This window comes from Tamandua tetradactyla, chromosome 7 (assembly GCF_023851605.1).
Source record: "Tamandua tetradactyla isolate mTamTet1 chromosome 7, mTamTet1.pri, whole genome shotgun sequence".
NCBI classification, from domain to species: domain Eukaryota; kingdom Metazoa; phylum Chordata; class Mammalia; order Pilosa; family Myrmecophagidae; genus Tamandua; species Tamandua tetradactyla.
Genome location: NC_135333.1, coordinates 54,060,597 through 54,071,808, shown reverse-complemented (window position 1 = coordinate 54,071,808; position 11,212 = coordinate 54,060,597). Strand labels below are relative to the sequence as shown.

Here is an 11,212-nt window from a genome sequence, read left to right as displayed (position 1 = left end):
TTTCCTTAGCCCAACTTATTTTTTCTTAAATTCCTTCTAGTCATTTTATCAAAAAATTTCTTGAGTCTTGAAATCTTTTTCTCTGGGTCATAACTGGGTCACTGTTAGTGTGCAGTCAACTAGCCAACTAAATATTTAGAACTATTTGGAGCAGCTCAGGAGGCTGTCTTGAAACAAGAATCTCTATTAGAATAATCCTTATCAATAAGTTCAATTTTATTTAAAATTATGTTCTTCCCTCCTTTCTTCTGGAAATCTCAAAACTCATTCCCAAGTGTAATATTTACAGATTTTCCCTAACAAAATTTTATACAAGAATTGTACTTGGTTATTCTTCTCCATTGTTTTAATTTGTAATTACCTTCCTTGAGGTTTTCTGAGATCTGACTCATCTATAAACCTGGGTATGAGTAAAACAGACTTCCTGTTGAAAGAATTTTCTCTCAGAAGAGCTCATGGAAGGGAATGTCTCCCATTATTACCAGCTCTCAAAGGAGGATTATTTAAAAGTCATCTCTACTTATCACATAAGAGACACGGTGAGCCTATGAATTTACCGCATGTAATTGAGTAAACTTCTGACTCAAACATTGAGTTTGGTATTTAGCTGTTTCATCCAGAAATGAGAGCTGGAGGTGGGGAGAGGATAGATTAATAGAGAGACTCTGACTTTTATGTCAAGCTTGAATCAAGAATGTATCATCTTTGCCTTCTTTATGACCTTTAGAATCCTTGGCTTCCATATAGACTTTATTATATTTAAAGGCAGAGGCCACTTGTAAGGAAAACAGATGATTCATTCAAGATTTTTGGATATAAATAGGTGGAGAGAAGGTGGGAAGTAGAGAAAAAGATCTATATAATTAAGGACTAACTTTTAAATAATGTTTTCTATTTGGAAAAGAACCATATTGCATTTTCATGATGCAGTTTAAGTATCTGTCCTCTGTTGAAGTTTATTCTGTTCACTGGCACACTCACCTACTGTTATCCTCTCTGCCTGATGAAATCCCAGTACTTTGTGAACTCTTTTACTATTTATTGGACTCATGGACTCATGTGCTTCTTTCTTCCCAATTGTGCTGTGGTCCCTTGACAAAAGGTACAGTACCTGATTTATATTTTAGTGCTCTTGATATAGAACCTAGTTTATAATATAAGTTTTGTAGACATTTGTTGAATGAAATAATTCCTTCGGTAAGAGCCAAGGGGATATGGATGAGGTAATTCCAGCCTCTACTACATTGTTTATCTCATAAGGAATTTTGCAGTTTGATATTTGAACTTAATAATACACAGCCCCTCAAACCCCACATGCACTGTTTATCTCTTCTGTAGCTAAATTCAGAGGCTCAGTTTTGACTTAGTGGAAATGTGGAAGAGTCATAGAATTTTGGACTGCCTTTCCTAAAAGACACATTGAATGCTGACTCCCCAAATATCACCAATATGTTCCATTGATAAGACAAAGCTGGGTTCAGTGCTTATGTTGGCAAGGCAGAATGCCATCTCTGTAGAGCTTTGATGGTGTTTTGGCACAGGAAGGCAAGGTACAAATTGAACAAGAATTGGAGGCTTGGTTTAAGACAGATCTTTCAATGTGGAGACTTAAGTTTGAGAAAGGCTTGTGATGTAAGAGTCTGGGCTTGGTGGAAAGAACAATTATAGCAAGGAAGAATCTAGGGAATTCAATTCTTGATGAATTCAGTTCTTGATGAATTGAATTCATGGAAAATTTGATGGGTTCTCTGGAATTCCTATGATGAAAAATCAAGCCATTTTCCTGGGCAAGTGGTTACTGAAAAAAAAGAAATTATCTAATGAAGATAGGAAACCTGCAAAATTTTGTTATTGTGGAAGGTGAGCTGTGGTTTTAATACTTACTGTCTAGGTTGAGCATACCATTAGATGGTTTTTGTTCTTAAAGGTTTAAATAGAAATTTTACATAAAACAAGCAAATAAAAAACTGAAATAGTGATGACCACATGGGACTATTTTTCATTCTTCAACACTGCAGTAACCCTCCCAAACAGAAAAAAGTGTTCAGTGCTGTTATAATCCTCCAAAAGTACCCTGACTCAGAAAGCTGGCTGCGTGAACACTTCTTTTCAGAGTTTTGTTCTTCATAATGTCTCTCAAATGGCTGCTACTTTGACATTACACCACCTGTCACACTAAAGGACATTTGAAGTCACACCATTTTTATATTTGAATACACAATTTGAATGTTAAAAATATTTTAAGGGTACAAAGATTCAAGAAACCCTGAGAGAAACTTCTTTATATTCTATATTAAAAGATGGACTTAATATGCTTTGAAATGCACATTCTGGCAACTCCTATTGCCCTATAAATATATATTTTCCAAGGCTAAACTATATGATCGAATAGGATAGTCAAAAATTTGTCCTCAGGACTATTGGCTTCTTCTTTTCCTTTTCTTGTTGATTCCACATCACGTGTAGTATTACAATGAATAAAAATTTATTGTCAAGAAAGGGTCAAACACATTCCTAATAGTTTGAAAACTTACTGCCTCTTAGAAACTTATTCAGGCTAAGTTGTAAGGTAAATAATTCTTTGTGGGAGGTGTTATTTAATAAAATTGTCCCCAAAGTAGGAACAAATCCTTCTGGGGAATGTATGCTGATTAAATACCCTTGAAACAAAATATTAACAGCAACTATTTCCAGAATATCAGAATAACGACCTCTGAAAATCCACTTTGGTATGAAGTCACAAAAACACTAGTTTGAATTTGCATTTCCCTAATAGCTAATGATGTTGAGCATCTTGTCATATGCCTTTTAGTCATTTATGTATCCTTTGGGAGGAAATGTCTATTCATTTATATATCCTTTTGGGAGAAATGTCTATCCAAGTCTTTTGCCCATTTAAATTGGGTTGTTTGTCTTTTAGTTTTTGAGTTGTAGCATTTCTTTATATATTCTGGATATTAAACCCTTATTGAATATGTGATTTCCAAATATTTTCTCCCATTGAAGAGTGGTCTTTTCACTGTCTTGACAAAATCTCTAGATGTGAAAAGTTTTTAATTTTGAGGAGGTCCTATTTATCTATATTTTTGTTGCTTGTGCTTTGAGTATAACATTTAAGAAACCATCTCCTAACAAAAGATCCTGGAGATGCTTCCTACATTTTCTTCTAGGAATTTTATGGTCTTGCTTCCTCTATTTTGTTTTTTTGATACATTTTCTTAATTTCTGTGGAGGGTGTGAGTTATGGGTCCTCTTTCATTTCTTTTTATATGGATCTCCAATTCACCCACCATCATTTGTTGAAGAAACTATTATTTTTCCAACTGAGTGGAAAAAAGCAACTGGCCAGTGTTATTTTTCAAATAACCAAACTTTGGCTCTGTTAATGCTCTCTATTGCTTTTTTTTTTTTTTTCTTCTCAATTTCTTATAGTTGTACCCTGATCTTTGTTATTTCATTCCTTCTATTTGCTTCCGGCTTAATTTGATCTTTTTTTTTTTTTTTTCTGGTTCCTCCAAGCATGCAGTTGGTCTTTGATTTTCACTCTTTCTTCTTTTTAATGTAAGCATTTAAGGCTATAAATTTCCCTTTAGTACTGCATTCACTGCATTCCGTAAGTTTTGATATGTTCTGTCTCATTTTCATCCATCACAAGATACTTACTGATTTCCCCTGCATTTCTTCTTTAAACCACGGATTATTTAAGGGTCAGATGAAAGTGATATATTGAAGTCTCCAACTATTATTGTAGAGAAGTCTATTTTTTCCTTCAGTTTTTCCAGTGTTTGCCTTATGCATTTTGGGACACCCTTGTTAGATCAATAAATATTTATGGTTGTTATTACTTCTTGGTGGAGTGCCCTTTCTATTAATATATAATGCTCTTCTTTGTCTTTATTTTTTTTGCTTTAAAATTTCTTTATTTTGAAATATGCATTTAGAAAATATCTACTGTAATACAGTTTCCTTAGGTATAAATTACATCAGCATTACTTGAAAAAAAAAAAACAGAGATTGCATACTCCTACGCTGTGTATACAAAAAACTGGTTTGTTTGAATATTTTTGGATGTGATAAATCATATGGACTATGAATATTGTTTTTACCACAATACGGTATTGTAAATTAATGTATAATGTGAACTGTGGCGAAGTTTTGTTCCCAAGAAAGCAAACTGCATTTACCCTTTCTGCTACCCTTATTGATTATCTTCATTCCTTCACACTACTCTAAGCCACTCTTTCCTGTCTTTTCCTTTCAACCTGCAGAGTTCCGTTTAGTAATTCTTATAGGGCAGGTTTCTTGTTATGAACTGTTTATCTGTGAATATTTCACTCTCTTCCTCATTTTTGAAGGAAAGTTTTGCCACATAAAGAATTTTGACTGGCAGCTTATGTCATTCAATACCTTAAATATATCATACTACTGCCTTCTTGCCTCCATGGTTTCTGATGAGAAATCAACAACTATTTTTACTGAGGATTGCTTGTATGTGATGAATTGCTTTTCTTTTGCTGCTTTCAGAACTTTCTCGTTATCACTGTCATTTAACATTCTGATCAGTATTTGTTTTGGAATAGGTATAGTAGGAGTTTTTGGAATGTATTATACTTCTTGGACATGCATATTTAAGACTTTCGTAAAAGTTGGGAATTTTTTGGCAGCTATTTCCTCAAATATTCTTTCTGTCCCCTTTTCCTTCTATTCTCTGGGACACCCATGATGCATATCTTTGTGATGCTTCATTCTGTCACAAAATCCCTGAGACACTGCATACTTTCTTTCTATTCTTTGTTCTACCTCTTCTGACTTCATTATTTTGATTGTCCTGTCTTCTAGTCTGCTGCTTCTTCCTTCCACCTGGCCAAATCTGCTGTTCTATGACTCATATGGTCATAGCAGGTTATTCATAATAGCCCCAAAGCGAAAGAACAATCCCCAAATTCATTAATTGATGAATGGAAAAATAAAATGAGCATATTCATACAATGGTATATTAATCAGCATTATAATAGAATGAAGTACTGTTACATGTGACAGCATGGATGAACCTTGAAAATTTATGCTAAGTGAAAAAAGTCACAAATAGCTACATATTTGCTGATACCTTTTGTATGAAATGGCCATAATGGTCAATTCATAGAGACAGAAAAATTAGTTTTTGCCCATCCTCAGAGAAGGGGAAACAGGGAGTTACTGCTAATAGGTACAGAGTTTCTTTTGGGGGAAATGAAACTTTTCTAAAATTAGATAGTGGCCATGATTGCACAACTCTGTGAGTATACTAAAACCACTAAATTGAATACTGTAAAGAATGAATGTTGTGGTATGTGAATTAAATCTAAATGAAGTTATTTTTAAAAAAATATTACATTAGCCAAATTAAGCACTTGATAATATTTTTTAATTAATTACATCTAGAAGGAAAATGTCCACCTGAATAACATGTAATGTGATATGGAGTGTGGTCCTTAGGACCCTGAAAAGTCCTTTAGTTAGAGAATCATTTACTGATGCTAAACATTTTACCTACATTTTTGGATTATCGGCGAAACCACAGAAGTTGTGGGTAACAGTTTTCAAAAGCATTCCAAGAGTTTTAATTCTCCTAATTTTCACAAGAGACTGTGAAACTTAAGATTGGAGCTACATTTTTCTAAATGAGTTTGGCAGGTGCATTCTCGGGTGGGTGTTGAACATTCTGGGATTATGTGACATTCATTCACAGAAATGTTTTGAACAAAACTCTGATAATTGCTGATGATTAAGGACCAAATGAAATATTTCCTAAGTTTTACAAGGAAAACATAAATTGTATTCGAAGGTGAAGGAAGGGCCAGGTATCAGCTGTTCTTGGGTTGCAGATGGAGTATTTCAGGCACAAGTTGAGAAACACGGAACTTTGCTACCAGACAGAATGACTCCTTCTTGAGTCAGTTTAATCCGGTGTTTCAGCCTGCAGGTTTTGGCATTCTGGCTTCTCTACTTCATAGTTGTGTGGCCTTTGGCAGAATATTTAAACTCTCCATACCTCTGTTTCCTCATCTGCAAAGCATGGATAGTGCTAGTATTTATCTCATAAGTATGCAAGGAAAATTAAATGAGATAATTCATGGACAGCACTTGGAACTGAACTTGGCACACAGCATTTGCTCAAACAATGTTACTCAGAATCTGATGTTGATTTATCTGCGTCTTTCTGGATTGTGAGATCACTGAGTGACTTCTCAGAGCTAAGTACTAATTCATGGGTACAGCATAGGCACAAAGCAAAATTTTCATTTGTAAATGTTGTATACATCTTAGGTAAAGTTGCCACGTTTCCTTAGTCATTTTTCAGGTGTCCTACCCTTTCCTCTCACTTCAGAAATGTCAGTATCAAGTGGGCTATAAGTAAAATCTGAAGGAGATGTATTTATCTTTAGGAGTCAGGGAAAATTTATCTGTGTTAGGTAGTTGGAAAGTCACGAGCCCACCATATGGGAAAAAGGGACCACCTCAAGGCTGCCCCCAGAAGACTCAAATCACCTTTAATGGATGATTAAATTGAGCAAATTGCAGTCATAACATTATGCCTTTAAGGGATGGATAAATAGTTAAATTGAGCTAAGTGTGTCAGAACACCCTGTAAAAGCAAGAAACAAGGGAAACCCCCAAGAAAGCCCCCTAGTAATGTGTGTTTGTACTACATCAGCTGGCCCTATATAACCCTGAACTAAACTGTATACAGGGCCAGTCTGGTTCGTCACCAACTAAGCCCATCCTTGGGTAGGATGTATTTCTTCTCTTTACTTGCTGCTTTTAACAAATCACCTTGCTCTCCCAACTTCGACTCCTGGCCAGGTTTTCTCCCTCTTTTTTCTCACTGCTTTCAATAAATCATCTTGCTCTATCCAACCTCCACTCATTTCAATTCTTTGTCTCTGTGAGTCAAGGACCAGGACTCCTGGCCAGGTACGGCCAGGATCAACATCTGCAATGAAAGAGTATAATAATAAAATTGTGACTGAAAATCTTTGACATAAAATGGAAATGTATTAGGTAAGTGTTTTAGTCGGTAAGCTGATAGAATGCTATAGACCAGAACTGGAGTGGCTTTTATAAAGGGGAATTTGATAGGTTGCAAGTTTATAATTCTAAGGCTGTGAAAATGTCCAATTATAGCAAGACTATAAAAATGTCCAAATTAAGGTATCCGGGAAAGATACCTTTGTTCAAGAAGACTGTTCTAGTTTTGCTAGCTGACAGAATGCAACACACCGGAAATGGAATGGCTTTTAAAAGGGGAATTTAATGTTGCTAGTTTACAATTCTAAGGCCAAGAAAATGTCCCAATTAAGTCTCTAGAAATGTCCAATCTAAGGTGTCCAGGGAAAGATACCTTGGTTCAAGAAGGCCGATGTAGTCAGGGTTTCTCTCTCAAGTGAGAAGGCACATGGCAAACACAGTCAGGGCTTCTCTCTCAGCTGGAAGGGCACATGGCAACACAGCGTCATCTGCTAGCTTTCTCTCCTGGCTTCCTGTTTCATGAAACTCCCCGGGAGGTGTCTTCCTTCTTCATCTCCAAAGGCTGCTGGTTGGTGGACTCTCTGCTTTGTGATGCTGCAGCATTCTCTGCTTTCTCCAAATCTCTTGTTCCAAAATGTTTCTTCTTTTATAAGACTTCAGAAACTAATCAAGACCCACCCAAATGGGTGGAGACATGTCATCATCTAATCCATTTTAACAACCTCTCTTGATTATATCACATCTCCAGGGAAATGATCTAATTACAGTTTCAAGCATACAATGCTGAATAGGGATTAGAAGAAATGGCTGCCTTTACAAAATGGGATTAAGATTAAAACATGGCTTTTCTAGGGTATATGCATCATTTCAAACCAGCATAATGGCTGATGTGTTTGGGGTCTCTCAGGGCACATGGTGACGTCTGCTAGCTTTCTCTCCAGACTTCTTCAATGGGGCTCCATCCATTCTGGTGACTGAAAGTTTTAAAAAACGGTTCCCTCTTAAAGGGCTCCAGTAAGCAACCCCACTTTTTGAAGACACACCTCCATGGAAATCATCTAATCAAAAGTTACCAGCCACAATTCAGTGTTTCACATCTGTATAGAAATAATCAGAAAGGTCCCACCCAGCAATATTGAATGGAGATTAAAGGATATGGCTTTCCTGGGGGTACGTAATAGCTTCAGACTGGCACATAAGCAAGAGAGAGTACTATGTTCTATCAAATTAGGTTTGAAAAATATTATGAACATCACTCTCATTTGCTTAAGAATTTGATAATTGTGCTGATATTTTGGTTTCAAGTTAAAGAGATTTTAAGCATTAGTAAATATCATTTGGAGACTCAAAAGGCAATGATTAAAGGAAGAATTGAAGGAATACTGCACTGCTACATATAAAAATACAGATGCCTTGCCAAACAGTGGAAATGAATATCTCTACTGACATGAACTTTCCAATCTGCACAGAGTCCAATAGTCATGAAAGACTTGAGGTCATCAGAATCTCTATATCTGAATATATCCATCAAACTTCATCAATGATCCAAGTTTTGTGGCTGCGCTGGCACCTGTTTAATTCAATAGGCTACTTAGTACCTACGGGACATATGTTAAATGTCATTAAGACAAGAAAAATAAGAAAGGGTCCATGTACTTTAAAAGGCATCAGTCCTATCTGAAAATTGATTACAATAAAGGATTAATTATGAATCATCCTTTTTGTTAGTAGAGAAGATTTATTTTCAGTATTTCTAAATACCCTTTATCATTCGATTTTACATCTATTTTTTTTTCATGAGTAGGTGCCAGGAACTGAATTTACATTTATTTTTAAAGTCAAATTAACAGACAACCAAAAAACAACATTTTAGTAATTTGCCAATTCATTCAAAACAGGTATCTGTCAACATGCACGTGAAAATACCAGCTGGTGACTAAAATTATATCTACTCAATTACTATTCTTCCACGATGGCAGAAATTATTAAAAATAATGTAATTACTTGGTTTGTGATTTTCTTTAATTAAAAAATGGTGGGTGGCAGCTACTAGAAAAAGTATAGACTATATTTTATTCTTTTAGACCTATCCTAATTTCTTCATGGTCTGAAGAAAATGAATTTTTTCAAAACTGTCAAATGCATCACAAAAATAATTTGCCATTGCTTTTTTTTTTTTTTTTAATTTTTTTGCATGGGCAGGCACCAGGAATCTAACCCGGGTCTCCAACATGACAGGTAAGAACTCTGCCTGCTGAGCCACCATGGCCCGCCCTGCCATTGCTTTTTATAGGAACAATACAGTAAAGCTTCAGGTTGATCTAGTCAGTGCCATATCTACAGTGTTTTTTCTAGGACACCATATAAATATGTGTCATATACAACTTCTCAGTAGAGTAGATCCTAACATGGAATTTGATCCAAAATCTCGCCATCTTTGATAAACATGGTCATTCAGCAGATCTCAGCTGCTTCCCACTATTTGAAGTTCGACACTTATTTTCCAGAAAAGTCACGTTTCGCTACATGTAAATAAATTAGCATTGCAACCCCAGCTGCTGAACCCTGTTTCAGCCTTAGTTATGTTCTCATGTTTTCTTAGGAACCAAAATATCGAGTTTCAAGATTAAGAGAAAGAACAGGCATAATTGTCTGCTATACAAATATATCTTGGAGGATTCCATCTGGATTAATTGTTATTGGAAAAAATTGACTTAAAAATATGCTAGGCAGGATCTTAAAGTGGTGCTCTGTGCATATCTTCTATATATCAGAAAATTATGTCTGAACCCTTTCTTGGATATCACCAAAAGGGGATTTTCAGGAGATTATTCTTCATTGGATCATCATGTTCTAGTTGACGCATCAACTTTTAAAGAAAAACGAGGAAATCTAGCTTCCAACTTGTTGTTTATTCCCCTTTTGAAGGTTCTTCATTACCCCTATTGTCACAAATCTAGGGTTTCAAAGATACTTTTAATTTGGCTCCTACTATGTGTATCACCAAATAAACCCTCATTTCGAGTAACTACATTAATAACAGAGAGATTGTTAATTTAAGTTTATCTCACTGTTGAAAACCAGTAGAAGTTAATGGTTTATACTTCCCTGTAAAAGCTTTTATGGTGATTTAAGATTTGTAGTCCAGAACCATGATTCAAATTCTCATTTCTAAAATCCCTTCTGCCTTTGCAGTGCTGCCTTCCATTCCTCCACCCCTTCACAAACATTCTTAAGAGTCTATTATGTGCTGGGAACTAGAAATATTTAAATAAATATGAGAAGTCAGATTTCATACTGTGGTCTTTGAGCCACATATATAAGTAATATATATTTATCACTATATGTATATGTGATATTTATTAATCTATGTGTCTGTCTCTATATCTATATTTATATAAAAATATACAACTATATTGAACATTAAGAGCAATAGATGGTCAACGGTAAGATCTTTAAAAATGGTGGCTATTGTTATCAAACATTTCTCACATAAAAAAAAGACTAACACAGTAGAATTAAACAGAAGACATATATAAATTTTTTAGGTTAGCTTTAAAGCCAGAAGTGAAAAATATTCTTGGGCTTGATTCTATATGCTTTGAAGAGGCAAATTTTCTGCTTTATTTTATTTAATGAAGGAAAGTTAGTTGCAAAGGGAATCACAAGTAGTATAGCCAAAAAAAAAAATGTGCTTAGGATTTCAGGTCAATTTATTCTGCAACCTTTTGCCATTGGTCTTGGTATCCCAAATATTTTTTTAAGAGTTAGGGAAAGAATCGTGTAAGCTAAAAACCTGTAATCTCTAGGTGTACCTTTCTGAAGTATGTGATTTTCCCAATGATTCTGAGATGGACAAAACAATATATACCTTTATAATTTTATCATTCAGGGGAAAATACTTTAATTCAAAGACACAAGAGATCTCATTTCTTAGATAAGAAACAACTAAACCAGATTTTCAGTAGGGAATTACTAATGATCTGGATTGGTGTTCCCTTCACTTATGAGTTTTGTGCAATCTTCTGTTTATTGAGCAGTGATGAAGAAACTGCTCGAACTCAAAGTGAGAAGGAAAAATATACATTAGAAGTAGCTCTTGTGTAGTTAAAATATATTACAGGGTGCACAGGCAGTTCCGTGGTTAGAATGCTCGCCTTCCATGTGGGAGACCTGAGTTTGATTTCTGAACCATACACCACCA

The 11,212-nt window shown here is 35.1% G+C and overlaps 1 long non-coding RNA gene across 2 annotated transcripts in view; it reads left to right on the top strand.

Moving 5' to 3' along the window:
• Positions 1–748: 748 nt before the first annotated feature.
• The window catches only part of LOC143689664 (uncharacterized), a 41,276-nt gene continuing 30,812 nt past the window's right edge, over positions 749–11,212 (top strand). For both annotated transcript variants that reach the window (XR_013178871.1, XR_013178870.1), the window contains exons 1-2: positions 749–1,102; positions 9,211–9,246. This is a non-coding gene — a long non-coding RNA (uncharacterized LOC143689664). The remainder of the gene's footprint in view (positions 1,103–9,210; positions 9,247–11,212) is intronic.